We start from the raw sequence: 12,034 nt of genomic DNA, 5'->3' as shown, positions 1-12,034 counted from the left end.
GAGATCAGTTTCGAGATATGGACATCCGAAACGAGGGGAGGTTGCTTACCTTTTTCTAAGTATCAACGCTTAGTTAAAGAAGATGGATTGTGCATGTTACATTGGCATCCATTCACCCGAATCCACATAACATGTTTCTACAGGAGTTTGTCTCCCTATTCCCCGCCAAGTGCGACAATGGGATCAAGTCATGCAAAGATTTTATCACTATTACATCTCAGAAGCGCCCAAAATTCGGGCATTCTTTGGTATTTAAGTCTCTTTCACTCTGAAGCAATCGAGATATTAATCTCTCTCCCTCCAGTTGAAAGAAACTTAAATAGGGGCATCTGTCATACCCTAATTTTGACCCCCCCTGAGATGTCATATCTTTTAACTTTTCATCAAAGTTAAAGCAGATACTCAGAGCAGTCACTTATTCATCTGGTACTTAGTCGGGGGTGCTCAGGAACAAAAGAGCTCAGGCAAAGGACCAATCAGTAAAAGGGATGGTTCCTAACACAACCATGGGACTCAAAAGCTTCATTCTATTCACCTATGATTGATTAGATACCCATCACCTGGACTCAGGATTGCTTACTTCACCAATCTAGGGTTTTGAGCCCATCAAGGACTAAAATCAGGGATCACATTTGGGAAACCCTAGAAAGCTCAAGGGCATCACTCAAAGGCTTCAATCATCCTCAAATGATCCATATAATAACATCCACTGGGCATCACACCTCAATTCAAGAACCAGAGTCATCAATTTCATCTAGTCGACAATTAGGGTTTTTGACCTAATTCACTTGGATAGTTGACTTTTAATCAGGACATGAACCCAAAACTCAAAACATGGTTCAAGAACTTCTATTACATCAACATAGTCCATTCATATCATTCACTTGAGGAGAAGGACTTGGTTTATCACAAAAGTCCAAAATCCCACTTCATTTGAAAAAGTCAACTGTGCAAGACCACCTTTGACTTTTAGGGTTTTTGGTCAAATCATGACTTTTAAGGATCAATATCATCAATATATGATTATTAAAGTCATTTGACCAAGGAAATTCAAGAAAATTCACCAAAGGTCAAAAAGTCGGGAATTAGGGTTTTTAAGGGCATTGTGGGAACTCAAAATTTCACCTGCACAACTCAAAAAACTTCCAACATGAAAGTTGTAGATCTTACAAAATAAAACAACATCTTACATAGGAACTTTTTTCAAAAGATCAACCATTTAAGAGATTTGGAATTTTGAAGCTTTAGGTCATAAAAACTTAGAAATATTTCTAAGTGTTTTTAACCTAGTTTTCTTCCAACTTTGGGCTCATTTTTCACAATTTTCCCAAATGATTCTGAAGAAACCCTAAACTAATGATTTGAAGTAGATGTTTAGGGATTTCCAAATTGTGCTCAACCTTCTCCAAATTCATTTTGAGCTAGGAGTTATGCTTGTTCAAAGTTGGCCTCATGAAGTAAAATTATAGGTCATGCATCATTTTGGAACTTTGCAATTTTGTGCATATAACCTCACTTATGGATGCTACACGACCCATAACACATCTGCAAACATGCCATGCATTCACTTTCACCATAGCATGAAGATTGAAGAAGATTCCCAAAACAAGAACATGTGGTTATGTAATGATTACATTTAGGAATTTATTGCAAATTGATGAATCATCAAAGGAATCTTCCCACCAACCAATTAGAGCTCATTCTGCATCAGAAATGTCCCCTAAGATCAGATGGAATCAATGGATAGGGAGCTAGCTTGAAAATGCAATGATCACACTTGGATATTCTTTGAAATTTCTTCATGCTTAAGGCACCAAGTTAACCTCATTAAGCAAGCTCACTACAGCCAATTACTCTGCATCCATTTGCCTATAAATACAAGTGCATTCCTCAGTATTAGACACACCAAAGCAACTCTATTCCTTGATTTCTCCTTCTCTTCTCATGCTTATGGTTTTTCAAAGTTCTTTGGCAAGAAGAATCGTTTTCTTCAAACCAGAGCTTCTCTTTGGAAAGTAAGCATTCTAACATCTCAAGGGGGTTCATTTGAGGTGATCCATGCACCTGGATCACTTCTGTAGATTGAGGAACACCATTGTTGCTTTCACTTTGGAGCTCTTGCAGTTGGAGGTCCATAGAGCAATTCATAAGGTTTCAAGCAAAGCCAAGCATCCAGACATGTTCCTTAGGGCATAGTGAAGCTATTCAGATGGTCGCAGCTCATCTGTAACTGCAGATTCATCATCCTCCATGTTCACTTAAAGCTCAAATCGAAGGGGTCGGGTAGAACAATTCAGAAGGATTGAAGTCACAATAAGCATTCAGTTAGCATCACTGAGTCCCAAGGAAGCTTTTAGGATCATTCACACAAGCCCAGAAGCTCTCCATCATTCGTACGACCTTCAGTTTCAGAGGTAAGTTTTTGAACTCCACCTCTTTAATTTAAGTACTCTTTGTGATAAAGCTCGATACTATCTTGTTCAGCATCATCAGAGGATTGAAAACCCTCTATCATCATTCATTTATTCATCTTGTTTGTCATTTAATTTTAAATTTAGGGTTCATATGTTCTTCGTGTTTTCTGAGAAATTAGGTGGTTATATTTAACATAAATAAATGTTAGTTACATATCTGGATTCGTGAGGGAATTTGGAGCAAGATTGATGTTTACATCATGCCATTTAGTTGAGAAACCAGAGAGTTAGAAATTTGAAAATCTTTGAGCTCGAGGAAGAAGATGAACATGGCACGCGCAAATTTGAATCTTCTGGCTTGTTTTTAAATATATTAAGTTTGATGCATATGAATAACAAACTGCGCGCGTAGCCCAGATGGTGGGAGTTTTTGTCAGTGACTTGGAGGGCGTGAGTTCAAGCCCTCTAGGTGACAAAACCTTTTTTTTTATCACTTTTTCCACTTAATTTCTTCACAACTTTAACCAATTATTTAACCTATCAAATTAATTCATTTTAACTTCATTTTTCACACACTTGTTGATTTATATATATATATTTTGAATAATCAAAAAAATCAAAAAAATATTATTTATTTTATATATTTTTATTAGGTTGAAAATGGTGTTGTTTTAAGTGTTTAAAAATATGTTTTAATATATGTGTTCATTGAAATTTCAAAACCTAATATCTCATAAATATTTTAGTGGAAAAATCCTAATCATTTAGGTCTTAGTTAGGTATAGATATTGTCTTTACTGTAATTAAGTTGACTTTTGTCAAAATTCAAACTGTTTTCAAACTCTGAAGTAAACAGACGATCGAGGTTTTCAAACAACAGAACCTCGTATCTTCTCAACTATTTTCATAAATAATAAATCATCTCAATGGGCCTCTAATAGAGCGTAAGTCCCAACCCCCTCTTTTATTTTATTTTTAATCAACTGTTTTCACAACAGTAATCATTTCAAATCACAAATCATTTTCAACTGTTTTTTTTTTAAACCAGTACTATAAAGTACTGGGCCTCTATTAGAGTGTAAGTCCCAGCACCTTTTTCTTTTCTTAGTTTGTTTTCAAAGACTGTATTTACAAAATCTTCTTTCTGTTTTCAAAACATTCTTCTGGTATTTGAAGGGCATTATTCCCGGTGAAACTCTTCAGATACCTATGTGACCTATGTCCATCTTCACTTCTTCTGTTTTCAAAACCCTTAACTGTTTAACATAAATATTCAACTGTTATCAATAAAATTGTTGTTGAGGCTTTGTACATACTTCTTCAAAGGCCTCCACTCCATCCAGGTTAGGCTTTAAAAGCTTTCAATTTACAGTCTTTGTTTAAATTACTGTCAAATATAGAACTATTTATATATTGTTTAGAACTACGTCTGAGAGTAAACCCTAGGGCAGTTAAACTATATATATATATATTATAGGAATATGACATAGGATTGAGAATGTCTTCCCGGTGAAGGCTCTTTCCTAATTAGAGATCTTTAGTTCAACCCCTCAAGATGAATTATTCCCGGTGAAACATCTTGAAAAAAGCCTTAGAACAAAAAATAGGATACATCCACCCAAAGAGGAATTATTCCCGGTGAAACCTCTTACCCATTTGCTTAAAGCCAAAATAAGTTCAAAACCACATAGCTTTCTCTTGTGTTATAACAAGGACCCTCGATGACCCTCGATTAGCCTCCTCTTGGGCTTTGTACAAGGACCCACAGGCTTCTTAAAAGCATTCCCAGCTTCCTCTTGAGCTTGTATACAAGGACCCATCAGGTTTCTTATAAACATAGGAACAGGTCTTTAGTTACCTTTTAGCCTATCCTTGTGAGTTTCTTCCATTCTTTAAACCAAACTTTAAACAAGCTAAGATTGTCTCAATCTCATATTGAGTACACTTTTTGGAATGAGAGACATGGACAGTCTCTGTCACCCTTATTTTTATCAATCTTCCTTACCAGAGTCTAGGATCCATATTTGCTTATTTTCAGCCAGAGTCATCCTTAATCTTGGGCTTTAAAACAAGAAGCCTCCAAATCACAGTCAATAAAAAGAGTCAAAAAACCCCTGGAAAGGGTCAGCCTCCACACATTCCTTCATTTTAACAAAAAACCCTAGAAAGGGTCAGCCTCCAAAATCACTCCTTCAAATCCAAAAATTCATTCTTTCAAAAGATAATTTCACCAGCTGAGTCAAAACCCCTAGAAAGGGTTAGCCTCCAAAATACATAAAGTAAAATCAGTCTTTTAATAGATAAATCCTCCAGTAGAATAAAACTCCCCCAGTGAGTCCTTTATCATTAAGTAGCCACAACCTTGGGCTTTGTACAAGGCAGATAAACCACATTTCCTCTGTCAAAGATTCCTAATCTCAAGGATTTTTTTCCCATAGAGTCCTCCATACTCATTTTCTTTAAGAGTCCGCCACAACCTTGGGCTTCATACAAGGCACAAATTAATAACTTCCACAGTCAAGAGTCAGCCACAACCTTGGGCTTTGTACAAGGCACACAAAATAGAGTCATCCATAGTCTTAAAAACTCAGTTTCCTCAGCAGTTAGCCACAACCTTGGGCTTCATACAAGGCACAAAATAGAGTCTCCCTAAGTAGAGTCAGCCACAATTCTGGGCTTTGTACAGAACACCAAATAAAATCCATCAAATAAATACTCTCCAACTAGAGTCAGCCTCAATTCTGGGCTTTGTACAGAACACAGAAACCCTTTAGTTTAAATTCTCCCCAGTAGAGTTATTTTTCATAAAAAACAATAAACCGCCTCAAGCTTGGGCCTCATTCAAGCCGGCTAAAAAATCAAATCTTTCAAACAATAGATAGACATAGCTCATCTTCATAGGTAGATATTTCTCCTATCTCACCACAAACAAACAATCATTTCAAATAATCATCATTTCAAACAAATCATCATTCTCCCATTTAGGACTCGTGAAAGGCATGCTCAGGCAACACACCCAGACTTGTACGACCCTTTCCCTAATTTGGTTGAGAATCTTTCATTTAAGAGGCACGATGGCTGTCATACTTGATCAACCAAGTAGACTCCCCTCTTAATGAAACATCATTTTTTTAGCTTTTCTGTCACTTTAAAATGTTTGTGGTGGAATAGTAGAAATACCTCTCTGTAAAGATGATTTCATGTCTCTTTATTGTAAACAGAGATTTAATTCAAAGCTTCAACCTTGAGCTTCAAGCAAGGCACCCAAAAATCATTTAAAATCCATAATTAGTTCCCCGAACTACATTAAGCTCTGACTTCCATTAGGGATATGTAGGCATGAGGTTCACAAGGAATCTCAGCAAGCTAATAAAATACCAAAAATAGTCAGTTTGTTTGTCTGTCTGTTTGTCTTTTTAAATCAATTCAATTCTCTTTCCTAACACAAAGGAGAAACTTTCCCAATCATTAGCAGTAAACACAATCACAATGACACAGAGAAGGTTCCCGTAGAGTACTACGGATATGTAGGGTGCTTAAACTCTTCCCTATGTATAACCGACCCCCCGGACTCCAGAATTTCTAGTCTAGGTGAATCCCCACACATAGCAAACTCCTAGGGTTAATTTGAGATCTTTTTCCTCTCTCCTACTCGTTAGGACAATTAAAACGTTCGTGTGATATCGTAGGAAGAACTGAAACAAAATTCATCTCGCCACAGGCACATTCTCCTTCCAAATTTCGCGTGAAGGGTCTAGCGTGCCGTCCTCCCAAGTGAAACGGGGAGGTAAAAAAAACGACACCACAGAGATACACACCAAGCAAACTCTTTGGGAACTATCAACCTTTGAGAGGGATAACATATCATCAATTTCTACCAAAAGGGATGGAAGAACATATTCTTGAAAACTCTGTTATGGAGATCAAACATCATTCTGAATTTGTTGGAAAATAAGAAGTTATCATCACAGCAAAAGGTTGACTCGCGGGGATTTTAGTTCAAAACTCAACATAAGGTGAGAGAGAAAACCGAACTGTCAACTACTGTCTCAAAACTTCTTAGTAGAGAGTGAGATACTCTGGATTGATCATGGCATTGACCTTTGTACTGAACTGATCAAGGTAACTTTTAATTCATAACTTGCCCCAGATTTCATAGTCTATGAGAGGAATTGCTTCAAGATGATTCATGGAGATCCTTGGCATCATAAGGACTTAGAATAATCTGCCCCAGATCAACATCTTCTTGGAGAGATTGGTCGAATCTCGACGTAACTTCCCCAGATTGATTGAACTTGTCACATTCTTTTGCTCGACAGTGTCTTCAAGCTTTTCCCCATGATGGTAATCAAACTTGAAAAAGCAACTTATTGGGAAAATAACATGCCCCTGGCAATGTTTTAGTTTTCTACTGATGATCAGATGTAAACTTCCTGGATGTCAAGCAAATGTTTACAAGCAGAAAAATGTTTATTCTGAGAAGGATAATTAAAATGCAACAATTATGTAAGTCTTGAAGTTTTATTAAAAAGATGTCGTAAAACCTTGTGAATAAATCACTAGTTAAGGAACGACATTGTTTTTTTTAATGCATATGATACCAACACAAGTTTTCAGCATAATCGATAGGAGTCAGGAACGCTTTCTTGTTTTAAGTATGCTTTCGAAATAAACCCTGCTTCAATTAGGACTTTTGAGGGTTGTAACATGGCCTGGTTCGCGGTTTTCAGAAAAAAAAAATGATTTTTAGACTCAAAGTTTATTTAGCCCACCCCATCTTCGTGATGTTCTCCAGTCCTAAGTTCAGTAAACTCAACATGAGTGTTCATCTCTCAAAAGGAATTTGTGCTATTAAGGATCCAATGAAGCTTTCTTGGAATAGCAGTCACCCTTCCTGTCTTCGTATTTGCATTCACACAGATTTGTTCTTTGATGAGGACTTTTGCTTTGTAGTCCTTTCTTTTCATTTTCACTTTTCTTTTATTTTCCCTAACTTTTGTCTGGACTGATTCTTTTGAATTGGTCGTCCAGTGGGATGCTCTAACTTTTGCCTAAGTCACTTGTTTTCAAGTTTTTGACATAGCGAGCTTTCTTTCTTCTTCTTTTATTTTTTCATCTTTTTTTTCATTCTTTTGATTGAACAAATCGTGTGACATTGACTTTGTCTTGACTTGTTGAGAGGGTTGTGACTGCCTTATTACTTGGTGGATGAAGGATAATCATTGTGGTTTCATACTTTCTATCCTTTTGATGCGCGAGGGATAACCATTGTGGTTCCACATGATCCAACCTTTGATGTGGATATGACGTGCTCGACCCTTGGATGCACAGTCCTTTTTGAAATCTGAACACTTGGTCAAATTAACTGAAGACTACCCTGCCCCAGGTTAAATATTAAGGTTTTTCCGTTTAGAAAAGAAACTCCTACTTCAAGGCTCAAAGGGGTTATCAAGGGATTATCTTCCTTATATCTCCGGTGTTTGGGAATTTGAAACAATGCCTGTACATCATCAGCAGGGTTTTATTCAAAAGCATACAACCAGAAAATTTGTGTTTTCAGATCATCATCCTCCCTCCAATCTTTGCCTAAGCGAGAGTTTGGCAAAAGCAATTGGTATCATAAAGCATAAAAACAAAGAAACATGAGTGAAACGAATGGATAACTTCAAGACAAACATTATCATTGTATTAACTTTAACATTAAAAAACAAACAAGTTTCTACATGCAAACAGTGCATTGAAAAACAAGAAATATTACAAATCAAAATCAGTAAGAATACTAAAAACTGAGAAGACTCTCTTCATCTAGACTTGTGCTGAAGGAAACATCTTTCAAACTTCAGGGCTACCATCAATAGAGATTCATTCATGCTTTGGAGAGAGATTGGCTTGAACATTAGGACCAACGTCTTCAAATGACAAGACACTGTTTATGACCAACTTCTGAACTTCAACTTTCAAAGCAAAGAAACCTTCCAAATCATGTCCAAGAGAACCCTTTGGCATCCTTTCTTCCTTCATAGGAGGATTGACTTGAAGAACTAAAGCCTCAACCAGAGCAATCAGATGCTCGATACCAGCCTTTGAAATAATCACCTCTTTACGGAGTTCATAGATCTCTTGCTTAATGTTTTCTGTCTGTTCTTAGCACAAGTGTTATACTGATGATACCAGGATAAAGGAAAAAAGACTTTGGAAAAATCTCAGAAAACAAGACCCAATGCAGAATGATGCATGATATGCAATGCAAATGATTTTTTTTTTTGAGTTTCAAGGAACTTAAGATATTAAATTGTAAACACTCAAGCATTGGATCAAAGTATCGATCAAGTTATCATCAAAATCAATCATCCATTTTGGTGGATTAGAGTTTTCACCCCATCAACACCCAAGATCCATTGAGTTTGATGAAACTTATAATGTTTACAAGGAAATACCTCTAAGTTCCTTGAAAACCAAAAGAAAAAGAATTTTCATGGATGCATGAATGCATGGTTTATGCATCAACCACAATCAAGAGCATACAGAGGCACATAAGATCACACAAGCAAAGTTCAAAGGTTCGACGTCACAAGCATGGAGTCATGGGTCATCCCAACCACAAGGTGTGTACTAAGGTGTTTTTGTACTTGTAGAACGGGTTCTAAAAGTTCCCGAGGTCTGCATTCCATCTCGAGAATATTATCGGCTTAAGTGACTTACTCACCAACCAACAATATTCTAAAGAGAAACTCGCTCGAGTGTAGTGTCGCGTGACAACCAATTGGGACTTCACCCAACTAGTCTCCGCACTACGTCCTAAAAGGATAAGATGAGTTAAGGGGTTCTAAGGTCCTCAGCTTTACAGACCTAACCAAAAGTAACAATGCTTTCACGACTGACTCGTTCAACACTATCACCTTTAGCCAAGCCATCCTCCACTGAGTGGTGGATCTCAAGCCAGCTCACGAAGGAATAACTCCACATAAGCCGAAATGACTATACCACCGCCTATCTTAATGTACACTCAAGTCCGGGTATAGGACTTATCTCACAAAGAGGAACCACCAAGCAGACAAAGCACACAATAATATATACAGATAATAATATACACGGATAAACAAAAATAGGCTTAACACACTTAAAAACTTCATCCCCAGTGAAGTCGCCATTTTTCTGTAGCGGGGAAAATCTGAGATCATAGCCATAAATTGACTCGACTCAATATTTCAGTGAAAGTCGCCACCGCGCTTTATTGTTTCCAAAGGAAAAGGGAAAAGAACGAAGAAAACCCAAACTTTTTTTTAAAAACAAAAAGAGATCTTAGGTACGGGTGTTGATTATACAAGGGGAAGGTTTTAAGCACCCCTCATATCTGTGGTACTCCACAGGAACCTTTTTGAAAATTTGTGTTTATTAAAAGATATCGTGTGCAAAAAGAAAGGTTTGTTTGAATTTTTAAAATAAGAGCTCGCAAGACATTACGTCTTGTGCCTACATACCTCCTCAGTGCAATGGAGAAGTCAGAGCTAATGTAGTTCCGCTTTAAAAGGGAAAGGTTTTTTTTTAAAAGGAATAAACACTTTATCGTCTTCGGAGAGAAATACTCAACCATTGATCTTGATCATGAGAACAAATGGATTCTTTGCATCACAAATGAAAGAAGGGCTCCAACTCGGATAAAAATCAACGAGTATGCCACTAGCTCTCTCACGTGGAAAAGATCCCATTATATCAATCAATCTCAAAATCGTGGGGTATCGCAACTCACTAAAACAATTAATCATGTCTAAACTTTGAAAGAAAAGCCACTAAGGGCAAAAGATATTTTAAAAAAAGAAACGATTTTTAAAAGAGTTTTAAAAAATAAGAAGATTTTGGAAAAAGGGAGAAGATTTTGAAAATCTAAGAAGTGGGAGGAGATGAAGAGGCTATCCTAGTGCGTAAAAATAAAAGCTTAAGGAAAAGGACGATCTAACCAAAATAAGAAGCCAACGCTTGACATTAGGAGACAAGGTAGATTTCCCATCCTTTGGACTACCAACACTAAGCCAACACATTACCACTTGGGGATCCATATGAACTTATTGTCTTTAGCACCACTTCGCATCATAAGATTCTAATGAAAATCGGGCAGAGTAACGGCTGTTTTCAGGTAAAATCCTTATGACGACGCCTTGGAATTAACCATCAAGGGCTTTTGAGGAAGTACCTGCACACACAAACAAACAACAATCCAATGCCAGACATAATAACAGACAGAGTAATAACAGAGTAACAGGGTCCAGAGGTGCTAAGTCCAACAAGTCCAAGTCTCCAAAATGCTCGGGATAGTAACCAATAGTCCATAGAGCCTTAAGTGTTTTTTAGATTTTAAGTTGTTTATTAATGTTTTAGCACAAAATAAAGTATGGTCCAAGTGGACAAAAAGAAAATAGAGGAAACATAAACATACGTCCAAATGGACAAAGAGAAAATAGCGGAAACATAAACATATGAACCATAAAATAAAGCATAAAGCGAGGAATAATAAAATCTGCGCTATGTTAAGCAGATCGCCAAGTGATTTATGTAGAAATCACCCTACAACGAGGTCGGTCAACAATCTTTGTGCTAATGCATGCTAGAAAACGATATGTAGATCGTTCTCCGAAAGCAATACCGCACGAAAAGAAAATAGGTAACGATCTACTCTTTACCAAGAATCCATAAGAATTCTCAAGGTATCAAAGACTTTCATCGATCAAAATAAAAAGAAATGAAAGATGGAACCACATTCAAAAGCTCATTCCATCTCTAAGTTCAATCACTTAATTTTGCGGATTCGGATTTTCATCCTATCGACGCCCTAAGTCCGTTGACATTAAAGAGGAATTAGGCCTCTAATTTATGATTCAAAGAAAAATAGAATGGAGTAGGAGAAGAGAGATATATTGAAAAAAAATCACAAACTTTCACCAAATGGATCATCAAGTATTAAATCAAAAATGAAAATTAAAACTATTTTTGATATTTTGATATATAATAGGGAATACTAATACTAATATATATTTTTTTGTATTTTTGTAATGTAATATATTTCAATTAAAAGACATGAAGATAAAATAAAAATTAAAGGAGAAAATCATTTAAAAACTAATTAATAAAAAAAACAGGGTATCTCAATAGGAAATTCGTTGCTGGGCTTTAGAATACATACAAGCCCAAAAGTCCAATTGAAGTCAGCCATGAGGGGGTGTACGGTCCGCATAATGGTGCATAGGAGAAATCAGATGGGCTTTGTTGTCTGGCCCAAAGTGAGTTAAACCAAGAAACCCTAAAAGATAGTGAAAGCCTTGTCCGCCTCTTCCATCTTATTTTTTTTGCTAGCTCACATTTTTTTCATCTCTCTCTCTCTGTTCTTCACGAACTCCCTTTGTTTCTTCCATCAAAAAATGAACGGAAACAAATCATAAAACTCACTCTCCTGCGGCTCATCTCTACTCAATCTCGGCCAAACTCATTCTACTTCCATTCCGATTCAACAACTTCGTCGGGGTGGATATGGTTGTGGAACTGTGTGATGGTTTGGATCGGTGGTGGTGATGTCAATGATGATGGTGCTGACGTATGATGTACGATTATGTGGTTCGAACGTGGTG

This window comes from Vicia villosa, linkage group LG1, assembly GCF_029867415.1.
Source record: "Vicia villosa cultivar HV-30 ecotype Madison, WI linkage group LG1, Vvil1.0, whole genome shotgun sequence".
Taxonomy (NCBI): domain Eukaryota; kingdom Viridiplantae; phylum Streptophyta; class Magnoliopsida; order Fabales; family Fabaceae; genus Vicia; species Vicia villosa.
Note: the sequence above shows the minus strand (reverse complement) of the source record.